Raw genomic sequence first — 15380 nt, 5'->3', positions numbered from 1 at the left:
CAATTTGCCATAGAAACAGTAATTTCCTGCCAAATGAAATAAGGGAGAGTATTTTAGATTCAAGGGAGCTCAAGTGTATTCTCTTCTGCCATTATGAGCTTCAAGTGTTGATCAGTTTGGGACTGAAGATTCAGCTCCATGATTTGTTATATATTTTGCTACAAGGGCAGCCCCATATAGCCCACCCATGAATATCCTCTCACAATATGAATCTTAGAAACCAGATGATTTGCTGTTATTTCTGTTATTATTTATTACTCTTTTAATATCTAACTAGTGCAAGGAATCTAGTGGAATTTACCAAAAAATCTTCATTTAGAAGAAGCTGAATTGTTTGCTTTATATCACTGTGAAAAGAAAATGAAGCTCAGAGGTGTGTATTAACTACAGTTCTCTGTGTTTTAGCAAGAATGCAGTAAAAGTTTTGGCAATGTCCAGTAAGGGGACAAAACTGTGTGGCACCAGCAAAGATAGAAATTGTTAAATTAATGTTGCATCAGATTAGAGGCTTAAAGTATGCTGATCAGAAGCTGGTTCTTGCTCTTCTTTATCAGTCATCTCTGTGGTGCTTTACTCTTGAAGAAAACATGATGTCAGTACTCTACTCTTGAAAAAACATTGTGTATTTTAAAAAAATCTCCATCTGTAGACTTCTCAACATTTTACTCATTTGCAGTTCATTTCCTGTGCTGACTCATGTGGAAAAAAAATTATTTTCCACACATTCCAAGCATATTACATGCAATTAATGTATTCCAGTCTAAGTCAAATATAAGTAGTGTAGCAAAAAAGTAAGCCACTTTGGTTTTAAAAATAGCTGGCTTGAAAGTCAATCCTTCAGAGTGTTTTAAGGGAAAAGCCACTCATTTATAACAACATCATTGTATATTTCTGTGTGTGTGTGTGTGTGTGTGTGTGTGTGTGTGTATATTACATATTACATATGTATATATACATGTAAGGTATATTTAAAGGTTTCATTCCATGCTTAACCTAAACTCTGACATGCACCTGTTTTATTGAGATATACGCTGGGGTATCTTTGCCTGGAAAAGCACACTATAATGCAACAAACTTTCAGAAAGACCAAACAGAATTGTGGTCTGCAATGACCAGTAATAGTCCAAAACAGGTCCTCTGGGCTCATTCCATCACTGTGCTATCTGTGGATGTTTTGTAATATTTAGACTATCAGCAGCAGCAAGACTACAAATAAATGCAGGGACAAAATGCACATATTTTTCATTAAAACATTGCATATAAATAATCTATCCTTGGATAGATGTTTGTTCACCTTTCAAAAATTGCATGTTCTCAAGGCTTTCCATGGTCATCAGGCAATGTAGACATTGAATTTAATTTAAAACATGAACTGGACAAGTCAGACTATCCTTGTGGCCTAGGTACCTGAGATATATGCTTTTATAGTTGGTCTCAGGGCAATTAAGCTTTTGGATGGATTATAGAGTCTCCCGACCTTTGCAGCCCCAGGAGTAAATAACCCAGTACCCTCTCTCAGCGAACTAAGTAGGCTCCAGCCAAAGAAACCTGTGGAAAGCAAACAAACAAAAAAAGTAAAACCAATAATCATCTCCTAGCACGGTTGACTTCCAATCTACTAATCAGCAGCACTTAAGTAGTGAAACTATGCTAGCTCTTGAGTATTGATTCATTCTTACCACTTTATTTTCAGCAATTTAGCAGTAATTTAGGAGTTTCAACCAACCAATTCAAAGTGTCACAAATACTTCTCTTCGACCACGTCTTTTAGAAACACTTTGTATTTATTTTATGGATATGTATATATATTGTCTTTATGTAACTGTCTGGCCATATTATGCTGCTGTGGCTATTAGAACTTTCAGCTGGCTATTAGAACTTTCAGCTATTTTCACCCCCAAAGTTGTAATGCAGCATTCTCCATAAAGCTAGGCTCAAAGTAGATAAACTGGCCTAGCTTTTCCAAAGCTAAGAATGAAAGAAAGAAGTCTGGATTGCAGTTATGGTCCCTCATTTTCGCATGTCGCTACATCTGTACCTCTTCTCCCAGGCTATCAGTGATTGCAACCAACAAGTAATGGAAAACCTCCATAATTTGAGGGAGTGTTTATATAACTGTAATTTATGTGGCTGTTTATTAAATATAGCAAACTTTGCAGAAACTATGACATGAGTACATTCTGTCTCCAGTCTGGTCGGCTCCCTCATAAAGAGTGTTCTTGACCTTTTTAAGCTTGCTTCCTCATTGCATTAAGTAAGTAAGTAAATAAACACTCTTTTTCAATCCAGAGCCTACATTTATGTGACTTTCTCCAGGTAGACAAGGATGCGAGAAACGGTCACAGGTTGGTCACCACTGCCTGACATCTGCGCAAGGTAGAAGTCCTGCTAGGCAGCATAGCTGTAACTGAAGCTGTTCCCAGGGCTATGGAAGTTTGGAGGTCACCCCCAGAGCTCTTCAAAAATGAATCCAATTTTATTTGCCCAGGGTTTTCTTGCAGGCTAAAGGAAAAAATAATGAACACTGTTACTCAATCAGGGGTCATCCCTGCCCTCTCCTCCTCCCAGTCCTTATGACATCTCTCAGCCCCAGGAGGAAAAAGACCTGGGTTGCCACCACAGCAACAAGGGAGTTGTCTCCTATAGAGAATGGGAAGTGGGGAGGAGATCCCTCTGGAGCAGCTTGTGGAGGAGGGCTGGTGACCATCCCTTGGGTGGGCTTGTGCAGTCACAGTCAAGCCTTCCCAGATCTGTTTCCCACTTGGTAGAGTACTACAGTGTAATATAGTGTGTCTGTGTCTATGAATATTGCATATTATTAATGCAAGAGGGCAACAAATTTCCATTTAGAAAGAGGTTTTCAAAAGCAGCTGAATCCAGCCGCGTTTTGTTTTGATTGTGAGGGAAAGGGACAGTTTCGTAGCTTTGTCAGTGACTGCTACCAGGTGCCATCATATATGTTATTAAATGGCCTAAAGACCCTGTCTTTTCCCCCCAATAAATGCACTTCTGGAAGAGATTTAAGTTCTTGCTCCACCTGACACTGAATGGATCTGGGCACCTGAATCTTCTAACACATCTGAGAATCAGTGTGAGTGAGAATTACTTAAGCCTCTTCTGATCTGTTGTGCAAGAGCTTAGGGAAAACATAAACATTACATTTTTTTAACATGCATCTGTGGAAAATTGATGCAAAATAATAATTTTAACCTACATATTAGCTTGAAATTGAGCCTGGCTCCTCCTAGGGTTTCTTTCTGGAGTTAATAACTCCCTTATATATAACTGAGTTAATGAGCATAGAACTTTCCACTACTGGGAGGAGCATTGTAACAGGAGCTATACAAGAGCTGAACAAGAGCCTCCTTGAAGTATGAAGTTAGGCGCTACATTGATTCAAACTATACAGTATGCAGTTAAGCCTAGTATTAGTTAGGCACTAGTCAGGAATAGACAATATCATCTGGACTCTTTGTAAACTTCCCAGGAAGTGGATAGTTTGCACAGTATAATACATAAAATGTGGGTGAATGGATAGAAAGAAAAGCAGAAATACACACACTATGTAAAATATAGATGTGCTTCATTGGTACCTCCCCTGTTTTTTCTAACCATGACAAACAATATCCAATTCATGCAGCCCCACATCTGTAAGTTATCTAAAGAGGGCCAAATTATCCTTGCATGAAATTAATATTTTTCTTTGGTAATAAGGAGTTAAACATACTTTAAAGCAATTATTGAAAAGCAAATATTTAGTCTGTTTATCCTCTGGGAGGGCTTCCTCCTCTGAGATGAGGCGAGAATGTTATCAGTAAATTGGATAATCAGGAACTGCTTAGCTGAGAAGAGAGGGTGGAAATATATTTTAAATTCTAATTTGTCCTTGAACAGCATCAAGCATGTTTCACATTTGTTACTAGATAATTTTTTCAAAATCACTGTAAATTTGGGGAAAATGTGATTAATATTAAATTGCAGTTAATCTCCACTGAAGAAAGATTCTAAAGATGTTGACCAACATTTGCTGCTTAACTAGAAGGAAGACAATAAAATTTTGCAGTGCATCTCCAATCAGTATTTTGAAGTCATGTTAGATAAGTTGGTTTTGACTAAAAATGACTTGGAAAAACACCACCATTGCTGAACCAATGTTTGTCTTAGGTTCTTTTGCTGTCCCCATGACCACTCAGTAGTGGCAATTGCTCCTAAGACCAGCCCTAGAGAAGAACATAATGGTAATCTTAAACTTTTTGGTTGATCTGGGATGAAGCAAGATTATTTTTTTTTATGTCCTACAAGGATCACTTTTCAAGCTCAGATGGGTCATTAGGTGTTTCCAGATAAGCAAATTAAATGTATCTTTTTTGAAACTGACCTTCTAGTAAAAACATTTTTCTACATAGAGTTTTTGTCTACCAAAGTATCATTTTTATGTGAGTAATTATATTGCCACATAGCTGATGAAGGTGTCATCTAGAGAGAAAATTATTAGGAGTTTCACCTTACTACTAGTTGCAGAAGCTGTAAAATGATGCAATTAGTAGAAATACTTTTGCAAGAAAATAGAACATTGACATCATATACAGTAAAATGATTGTCCACAGTTGCTTCTCTGCTTGTTGCAGAAGGATGTCTTAGAGAGCAGTGTCCCTGTGGCTCATATAGAGATTGCATGCTGAGACTTATCACCTCTACTGGCCTCTTTCTGCTTTTACAATATGAATGCAAGTAGATGCAAGTTCAACAATCATCAGTGCTAAACTAGGTAAAGTCTAGGTTGCCGGGTATACACAATCTATAACTTTTTTCCTCTTTGACATAAGTGTATCTTATACGCTGAAGGATGCTCCACTCACACTGATCCCCTCCCTGGTTTCTAATTCTGCAGACACACTGTGTGGTTGTAGATTGTGATTACATTATAGTTTCCTCTGTAACATGCAGGCAGTATCCTAACCAAAACCTTGAAATATTTTGTTTTGACCATTAGGATGCTTAATATTACTCCTTAATAGAAGGGATGGAAGAAAAAAAGAAGATTGCTATGTCTTCATCCCCACAACTCCACCTTTCCAACCAAGACAGGAAATGGGATAGGGCTGCTATAACCCCTGAGTCAGTGTGAACTGTGAAGCCATGGCCAATATTTTCCCAATTGGCTTCCTTGGCAATCACAGAAGAGAGGCGATAGACCGAATGCATAGGAAGATCTCTCCAGATGAGAACTGGTCATATTGATAAGGAAACTTGTATTTGCGCTGCAAAAATTGCCTGTTTTTCTAGCCGCACCTCTCGGTAGCATAGCAGTCACTTACATCCCAAGAGCCATGAAACATGAAACACTTGGAAGAGAGTCTCTGCTGGCCTACATCTTTTCTGAAGCACAGGGATTTGTGTAAGTGATACTGCTTTACCTTCCCATGTAAGCACACACAAAGAATATTGGCATTGTCAGGGGTTCATCTGCTCATGTGCTCACAGGTACACAATGTGATGTTGTCTGCTGTGCAGGGTTTGTTACAGCTAGTAAAAACAGAGAGATTATGCCAAGATTTTGCTATGACTTCATCCCTCAACCCAGCTGAGTGTAGAAGTCCATTTTCCATTATTCAGCTCCGGATGGGACAAACAACCATTGAGTACGACACATCTCAAATGTCACAAGAAGAGCAGATACAGGATGGTTCCTCTTGAAGAGCAGCAGATGAGTAACAACCTTTGATGAACAGTTGTTATTTTCTGTAACAAGCTGATGACACACTATGGCAGACTGAAATGTGTAGTGGTGTGCTCCCGGGCATCAAATTCTTTATTAGCTGAAATAGAGATTTTTCTGAGGAGCAGTAGAGAGTTCAACACTTTGGACTTTGATGGGATTTGGGTGCCTTTCTCACAGATGATCTTTTAAAATGCCCCATCTGGAAAATTCAGGCTATTTCTTAGCCAAAAAAAAACAGAAATAATTCTGAGCTCCTGTCACGGGTGAGACAGAGTGAACACCAGCCCACAGTGATCTGGACGCTGGATTTTATTTAAGAACCAGTGAGATTAGAGCTCTTACCCACTTATCTCATACACTGACTTGCTCACTCCCCCACAGCCTTATATTCCCTAGGTCCAACCACATTTCTGCTGGTCCAGGAAGGTTGGGCAGAAAGTCGCAGCTGTTTGTGCTGTGCAGCTGCTCCCAGTCACCAGTCTCCAGTGTCACCAGCCGAGGTCCCTGGGCATCCCCCAGCATTCGGCTCCACTCATCTCCCTGATTTCATGGCTCTTCAATTGTTGCACTTGGGTTGAAATTTTTCATTTGAACCTTTTTCCCCATTTAGTATTTCAATTTTTGATTTCACGTTTGCTATGGAAAAGAAATTGAAACACCTTGATTTTACAGAAGTAAAATATTATCACTGACTGTAGGAATAACTACCTTGAAAACAGATCCCACAAACCTGGTATTTCAGAGGCTGCCCAGTTTTCCCTACAGTGATAACCTGAGTCATGTCCATTCAGACCAAATCCTGCTGTCACTGGCACCTGCAACTTTTGATGAAGTCCTTCCCAGCTACATGTGCATCAGAACTGGCTTCAGAGCAGAAGCCTGTGTGTTAAGTATGTTAAGTATTTGGCATAGATATTGGTGGTTATCCTCTGGCACTCCACTTTACAGCTCTATCACCAGCTACTGTGCAAGAGGCAAAAAAACGAAGGAAGGGGATTAGTGGCAATGGTAAGTTACACGGCAGCTTTTCTTTTTTCAGTGCTGCAAGCACTGCCAGTCTGTCTGCACTAACAAAGACCAGGTACACAACCAAGAAGCTGCTTTGATGAGGGAGCATTTGTGCCACTTGAGAAGAGCCAAAAAACTCAGTAAGTTTGAAACAGCAGAAGGCCAGAGAGCAATTGGCTGTTTACATATCAGGGTTTTTTAAACTAAACAACCTTTTATAGTCAGATTGTCCTAGTCTTCTGGCACATAACAGCCTCTCATTTCAAGCCCATTGATAATGGAGCTCCGTAAGCAACAAGCAATGTTAAAAGCCATTAGCAGAGCAGAGAGGATATAAAATCTTTTGCTGCAACAAGTGAGGGCAGACTTCTTTTCTTCTGTAACTCTTTTACTGCATTTCAGCAAGGCCAGAGTCCTGCTCTTCATTTTGCAGCTTAGTCTTTGTTTGGATATTGGTTTTCTGCTTTCCAACTCCTCTGTGATGATGCAAGGCCCTTAAAAGCTCACAGGTTCTGCACAGATAAGTTTCCCTTGAAAATTCAGCTGCTTTTTCAAAAAGTGTCAAAAACACAGAAAGAAACAAGCCGTAACTGAATGGCTTTTCATTTCAACACATATAAGAACACAGGTGCAAATAACTTGTGTTTGCAAATGTATAGGACCAGTTTGAAATCTGACTTTCCTCATCCTAGTCTCAAGAAGAGTTACTAAACACATTATACGTGCTAATATTATTCAGACCAAGACCAGCCACTGATACTTGCTTGTCCTTCCTTGGACCACCAAGCTAAGTTTAATTTTTCCATGTCACCTTGTCTATGCAGTTCTAGGACCCTCCTCATCACTGGAGAAAATCAGCCTCAGCCCCCACAGGCTAGTCCATGTCTGTCTTCTTTAAGCTTCATATTTGCCATCTGAGTAAAACAGCACAGTGCAAAGACCCACAAACAAGGTTCAGTAGTGCCAGCAATTGTCTAGAATTGTAGCTGCTACTGACATATCAGCATCAGTTTGTTTAGAGCAAAGAACATTAGATATGATTTATTGTGTTTGGTTTTTGGAGGACTGTTTTTTTTTTCTTTCAATAATACCTTTAGCTCATAGTTTATTTATCATGGTCTTCCTGCATCTTAACTAACATTTAGATGATCAAAAACACAAGACGATATTTTGAGAAATATGGAGGTGGATATTTCCTTTCAGGAACAGGCATTTATAGCAAAGCTGCTGAATATTTGAAAAGTGCATTGCCAAAGAAGCTTTGTGGCTGATTTTTTGAGTAGGGGGCAGTGAGTTTCACCCTCTTCTGATCACTAAACATTAAGAATGAAAATCACTTTGGAGCAAAAGACAGGAAAGGCCTATTTGCCTTTTAAGTTTCACTGTTCCTGAACCACAGAATAAAAAGGTTGGGAGCACTGTAAATTCTTTGTAAAGAAGTTATAAAGCTGATCTGCAAGAGTAATAAAGGCATTTTCTCTTGCTGATATATATGATTTAAAATCATGACATTAGAAAGGACCTTATTTTAACAGGGATATTTTTCTTCTCTGGAACAAGCCTTGAGGAAAAACCTACCTATTAATGCCTCAGTTTCTTCTCAGCATGCTGTTTCTAAAGAAAACTATGTCACTAGGAAGTCAGGTCTAATTTTATGCACTGTTTTCTAGCCTGCCTACATACATGGTAACTTTTCTTGCTATTTCAACATTGGATATTGTCACGAGGAAATTGGGTGGGGTGGCCACTTGAACAGAACTGCACCAGTGATATATAATCCAAAATTTATTAACTTGACAGGAGAGGTGTAGTGGGTGGATATGAAGTCCTGTTCTACAAAATGCAAACATACAAATCAAAGCTTCTCACCACCCCCCATTCGGGTTAGACTGACACAAGATGGACCCAGGGGGAACAGGTCACTCACTCTGACCAGGTGACGTGTTGGGTCCAGGACTGGTGGCTTGAGCCCAAACGTAGCGGTTCCTCCTTGGGTGTTAGCTTCTACCTGTTGGACATGCCTGTGACCCCTCGCCCGAGGGGTTAGTGTTTCAACCTCCCCACAACTCTGCACATTTTGAATTGGCAGATTTAGCTGTAAAAAAATGCCAACTAAAAGAGTAAAAACTGTGAAGTCAAACCCAGGCTGCCATTGTACATGAAAAATCACCTAAATAAGATTTTTGCCTACTTTGCTTTATATGTTTTGAAATCTTTCATTCTACGAGTCTGGTATCCATGCATGGAGTACCTTTGCCACAATGTTCAAATGAGTGTAGACCATCTAGTCGGGTCAAAAGAGGACTATATGTAAAGTGTAATTTCATATTCTTGAAAAAGGAGAATCGAACCTTTTGAATTGTGCCAAGTGACAATGCCAAGAGCTGCCATGATCTATTTATCTGTGGGCTAGCTAGGAACAATACATATCAGACCACAAAGTGATTATGTCCTTTTTATTACTTTTTTGAACAACCCATTCAGTTCTGTGTCTATCAGCGGAAAATGTAATAGGAGGATTGTTAATGGTACTAGTAATTTTTTGTGAGGTGAATATTTATGTATCAGTCAACTCATCTAGTAGCTGTGCATCCATCAACTTGAATTATCAGTCAGGCTTCAAATGGCAATGACTTTCAGTGGTCGGCAATTTAGGCTGGCTGGGAAATCTTGAATTGGGCTTTGATCTACAGCTTGCGTGACGGCCAGCTGGGAAGTCACATGTTGTCATCATCTGGGGGAGATGGCAGGATCCTGGCATCAGTTAGGAAAACGAAGCGAGAAGGTGCCAGGTTTGGGGCAGATGAAGGGGTCAGTTCATGAATGGGAGAGAGGAGACCTGCTGAAGGCTGAGGAAGGGAGAGAAAAGGGGATCTCAGCTCACCCTGCCGACAAGGCCTGCAGGAGATGGACTGGGGAAAGGGCTGTGCAAGAGGGAGCCTGCAGGAAGGCAGAATTAACATCACAAAGCGGCTAGGGGAGAGCAGCAAATTGAGGGGCCAGGTGAGTGGGTGAAACGAAAGTTTGAGGCAATTTCAGTAGCACCATACGGTAGTGCTTGGTGCTGTCACGGGTATAGTAATATCAGTTGAGCATTTTGAAGGAAGCTCTTATAGTAAGAATGAAATTAAGGATGGAATCACTATATATTTCTAACCTCGTGATTTGGGGGAATCTGGTTCATGTTTTCTTTAGCTTTAAAGAGGTGGATGTCCTGCGTAGAAAATAACACTCTCTGATTCATCCCCAGCTCCCGCCCTCTGAGCACAGCCGAGGGAGAAGGAGGGTGAGCGTTTATCCAGTAGCAGCCAGCCGCAGACAGGAAGTAGCCATAGAGGAGTTTTTAAAAATAGTCTTCATCCATTCAGCGTCAGAGCTTTTAAGCAAAAAGAATTAATTAAAAAATATGAAGACTGTGGGGGAGAGATTGGGCAAAGGCTAAAAGGTGGATACAGAGAAGCCAGTCCCATTTGAGGGACTTCTCCTTCTCCTCTAAGGTGACATCCCAAACCCCTTGCAGCTATAGTACTGGCCCAGCTTTCTTAAAATTCTCCATTTCCCATAAATTCTGGCACAAAGACAGCTTTCTGGTGACAATTCCAAATGTTCTTGGGGAGAAAGGAGCAAGGCATTCATTATTTTTATCAACCTCCCACAGTAGAAGTTGAAGTTCTATGGAAAATATGTAATTTTAAATGTATTTATTTATCAAAGCTTTAAATCAAAACAATTTCTGACTGGCACGTTCCTCTCAGCTGGAACTACATAAAATAGCAGTTGGGTCACAGCTGGATTAGCTGGAGGTGGCAGTCAATCTGTGTCGCTCTCTCCCTCTTACTCTCTCTCTCTTGCTCACTGTTATAGACCTGAATCTCCCATGGCAGTATCCAAATTTTTTACCCCTTTTTCTTTTTTTTTTACTTCAGCATGAGTGCCTAATATAGTTATCTTCATGCAGTCAGCATAATGTCATGTTGTTACCAATATTTGCAGTTTCCTTTCAGATTTCTCCAGGCTGTAGAAGTCATTCTCCTTCATTGGCTATCAATCTTACTTTGATCTTGAAAGAGCAGACATAAAGAACCAGCCTATAATGTTGTAGCCATAATTACGCTGGCCAAGAGGATGACAAAGGTTCCCTTTGCAAGCATGCGACAAACCTAATTCCCATCTACATTCTTTAGGATAAAAGTAATTTTCCTGAAATATGGAATAGTTACCAAGTTACTTTTAGGAGAGAGACAGATATTAAGACTTGGAATCAGATTTTGCCCTTTCTCTCTCCTTTGTCTCTTTCTTCCTGCAGATCTTCCCATTCACCTATATTCAGGCGTTTTGTTCCCATTTAGGCTCCCTCCAAAAAAGGCTTAGTTTTACAAAAGTGATGTAGTGCGTGCTCTTGTAGTATCTAGGGTCAGATTATCAGAACAGCTTAAGACTCAATTTTCTGTGGCAGTTCTGAAAGATCTAGCCCTGGTTTAGATATTCAAATGGGATCTGACCCAGTCATAGAGTATTTCTAGCAAGGTATTATTAAACACGACCTGTTTCTCAAAACATTGTGACCTTCCAGTGCCAGACGTCTGAACGTGTTAGCTGGTAACTGAAGCAAATGCCTGCGACAGAACCTCATTTGCAAGTTTATTTAAGAGCTGCTCAGGTATCCTGATGTGAAATTCCCTCATTTGTTGACAGCAAAACACTCACATGAAATAGGACTGTTTCTTCTGCAGTTTTGTTTTTTTCATTTGCAAAAGGATACCAGACTTCACCCACTGTGAGAAAATCAGTAGGTACATTAACAGGTATGATGTAGAGCACATGCATGAACATGCATGTATGTGTGTGCTTTTATACTCACATGAATTTCATGACTAAATTGACAGGTATGTTAATGGGCATTACAAGTCAGCTAAATGTGTCTAGTATTTTCCATTTTAAAACCACAATTTTGGCAGCTTGTAATTTTTACAACTTAGACACCAGCTTCGGGGCCAAATTGTAACTAATAGTGACACCCGTGACAGTTTTGCCCATTACTCCCTCACCTGGGAGGCATGCCATCCAAGTTCTGTCAAATGTACTCATGTTGCAAGGCATAAACAGACCATGACAATGGGCCCCTAGGAAAGCCCATGAGGCTATTAATCATCTTGTATTAGGAATGGGACTGATACGATACTCGGGAGGTGATGCATGAGGACACACACTGAATGATGAAGCTAAAAAAGAAGCACTGAATAGAGCTGCCCATTCATTGAACACTGTCCGCCCTGTTTGCTGAATGGAGTTCCTAGCATAAAAATAGCAGCAGTCACATCATTCGATTGCAATCAAAATGGGACTGAGCAGAACCTTCATTCTGGCATCTCAACATTTAACAATTTGATTCAGTAACCTTAATAAGGGTCTTTTGAGAAGAGGGAGGAGGGGAGAAAATGTTTACTTTTTTAAGGTAATAATAAAGATGCCACCAAAGCTGTTATTCTCCTCCTCCTTTGAAAGAAAACCAGAGCAAAATGTAGTTAGGGTGTTCAAAGTTTAGCTTCCTCGCTAAGCCTTTTGTTCCTCTATTTCTGATGCACCGTAAATTGAAATGACTGGCATGTTTCTGGTCGGTAAAGACATTTTAGTGAGTACTTTATACCAGTTGCTTCCAGCTGTGCTTTAAGGCTGGCTTAGATGCATATGTGCTAATGGGAATAAATGGTAGCCTGCAATCAGACTGTCAGCTGTTTAGGAGGCAGGAAGCAAACAGAGAGTGATGACCAGGCCTGCAGGCAATCAGAGGAGGGTGTTCACCAGGAGTCCTTGCGGGGAGTGTTTTATCATTCCAGACTTCACCAGTCCTGCGGGAATGCCACCGCCTCCGGATAGTGCGGCAGCCATCTCCACCCTCGCCCTGTTTTTCCCCTTCCCCATTCTTCGCTCTGCAGAAAGATTAACCCAGAGGGAATAAGCACACAGCACAGAGGCTTACAATTTCAAACAAGTCCTGGTGCCCTATGGGAGATAAGTGAAACTATCCAAATTCCCCTCAACTAGTCTGCCCAGTGTGTCATTATTATTATTATTATTATTATTATTAGCATCAGCATTATTGTTAGCTTTTATACTTTTAGTTATCAATAACATTTATTTACTGCTATTTAATGTATATTCACACTGAATTCCTAGCTTTCTCATGCTCTCCAGGGGAATTTATTTGCAAATGATGTTCCTATATTCTATGATGTTCCTAATATTCCTATATTCTGTGCAACTGCTTTAGACGTAATGAAATATTTCTGTCATACTAGCATAGTTGTGTGACCCCACTGCAGTCATGGAACTACTCCAGGTTTACATGAAAGATCTGTACGTAAGATCCATGTTCTGTTTTCTTTTTCCCCATTTCATGCTACAGAGAAGCCTTCCAAAATCAGCCCCATTCAGGCAACTGCAAAGACAACAAGCTTGCTTACATGGGAGGCCAAAAACCAGCCCAACAGATCAAACGTTGGTCTCATTTTTGCCTGTAACAAATGTGGCTCTGTTCTTTCTCATAATGTGAGCTGTGGCTGTACCTTGTCTTTGAATTTCAGGAATGTTTTGGGCAGACGTTACCAACATGTAGTTGTCTAACCTCTGGCACACAGTTTTGAAATGCTTAGCCATGATTTCCTGAGCAGGTTTGATTTAATGTGATGGAGATCAGAAACTGGAGAAGAAAGAGTTATCCTGGGGAAAAAGAAAATATGTTCTGCAGAAATGCCATTTTCAGAGCTTGAGTTATGGTAGTTAAGTGTAAATACAGAATAAACTCTTCTTCTCTAAGTCTTTTGGTTATTCCACAAAGGGAGGCAGGGAGATGCATGCAAATTATATCCAGGCTGCCTAGTCACACAGTAAACCAAGTAGTTAGAAATGGCAATGAATTACAGATTGAAGCTTTTGGTAGTTAAAGGCAATTTCGTTTTGATTTACAAAGACTTTTTGTAGACTCATGTGCGTGACTGAATTACCTTTCCTCTCTTTGAAGCTACTACTTTTCTACCCATAGGTAACTAATGGCATTCAGCAATAGAAATATAAAATGTTGCTCTTCTGTAAATTATTCTCTTAAGTTGATTGTAGCTCATTTTTACATGATCATGGATGTCTATTCTGAAAGAGTTGTTTCTTGATTTTTGAAAGTAGTGTAGATACTTTGCATTCATTTTGCACTTCATTTGGATGTGCAGTTACATCGACCAGTATCTTCTGTGATCATATCTTTGTAACATGTAAAGACCAATATCTAGCTTGCAATGCCAACATTAAAATGGCTGGAATAGCCAGCCAAAAGGACTGTGGAACTGACTGACCTTTCATTCCCGCTGCATCTCAGGAATAACTTGATAAAGTAAGTAAGATTTATGCCAGCACAGACTAGTGGAATTGAGAGGAGGATCAGACCCAGCATAAACAGTGATATTAAATATGTGTTGTGTAGGTACAATATTATGTCATTTTCCTTTCTTGTTCCACACTATGCTATAATAAAATAATGTGGACAACATTCTGTTTTCTCATTGCTTTCAGTATTGGTCACTGACCACCAGGAAGGACGATTCAGTGTTTCATCCTCAGTAATATAAGCACAAGCCACAGAAGTCAATATTGGTTTGAGCATGTATTATTGGAAAGGACCAATATATAACCGAAAAAATCCTGATGCTCACAACACACTAAGCCAAGTGCAACTGCACAGAAAAAAACAGGGATCTATTTTTCTAGAAAGTCCTCTGTTTACTAGGAGAAATTATGCCAGGGATGGGGCCAGATACCTGCAGGTACCCAAGTGGCGATGCACGAGCTTCTGCATGCCAGCTCAGCCGTATAGGCAGCACTCGGGGCAGGCAGGCCACTCATTGAGCAGACGTCCCCAGGGTGCACCCTGCGATGCGGGGGTCCCACGGCAAGGCAGTGGGGTGCAGTGCTGGGCAAGACGCCTTGCAGCCCCAGGCCTTGCTTCACGAGGAAACCACCAGCTACAAGAGTGAGGTGCACCACGGGGTCCAGCATCCTGGGGAGCGGGGAGATGGAAAAGGAGCTCTCCAAAAGAGAAAGGCTCTTCAGCGCAGGAGACATAATGTGTCTGGATTAGCTGCCTCTTCAGCTTCTCCAGTCAGCCGTCAAATAGCAGAGCGTGGCCTCTTTGCCAGGCATTGACTACTTGTCTTGAATGAAACTTTCCCCTGACTTATGTCCACTCCAGCCCCATTCACTCCTATCGGTTGCAGTGGAAGACACTGATTTCTCACCTTACAAGAGGGGCAGAAGTGAAATGCCTGTGCCCCAGCTCATGGGGACCACCTCAGGATCCTGCCCGCCTTGAAAGTTGCCACTTCAGGGTCCTCTTCCCCCGAAAGCAGCACTGTCAATGCTCATATTTTTGTCACCAACTTGATGCCCCCTTCCCTGAAGTGCTTCTTTCAAAAGCAGCGATTCATTGAATAAATCAGCAGTGTATACATGGTGGTGACTACTCAAATAACCAGCAGCTACATGAACGCTTTCAGACGCAGGGTTCTTCTGACTAATATTCCTATCATGTCTGACTAATGAGGGCCAGTTTAAAATGTCAAGAGATTATTTTTTTCCTACCTTGTTCCTTACTCATTCCCAC

The 15380-nt window shown here is 40.6% G+C and overlaps 1 protein-coding gene across 1 annotated transcript in view; it reads left to right on the top strand.

The window, feature by feature from the left end:
* STAC (SH3 and cysteine rich domain) overlaps positions 1-15380 on the top strand; it is a 74017-nt gene that overhangs the window by 28075 nt on the left and 30562 nt on the right. The window lies entirely within an intron of this gene.

Source organism: Apteryx mantelli, chromosome 2 (assembly GCF_036417845.1).
Source record: "Apteryx mantelli isolate bAptMan1 chromosome 2, bAptMan1.hap1, whole genome shotgun sequence".
Classification (NCBI taxonomy): Eukaryota; Metazoa; Chordata; class Aves; order Apterygiformes; family Apterygidae; genus Apteryx; species Apteryx mantelli.
Note: the sequence above shows the minus strand (reverse complement) of the source record. Positions and strands in the feature narration are given on the sequence as shown.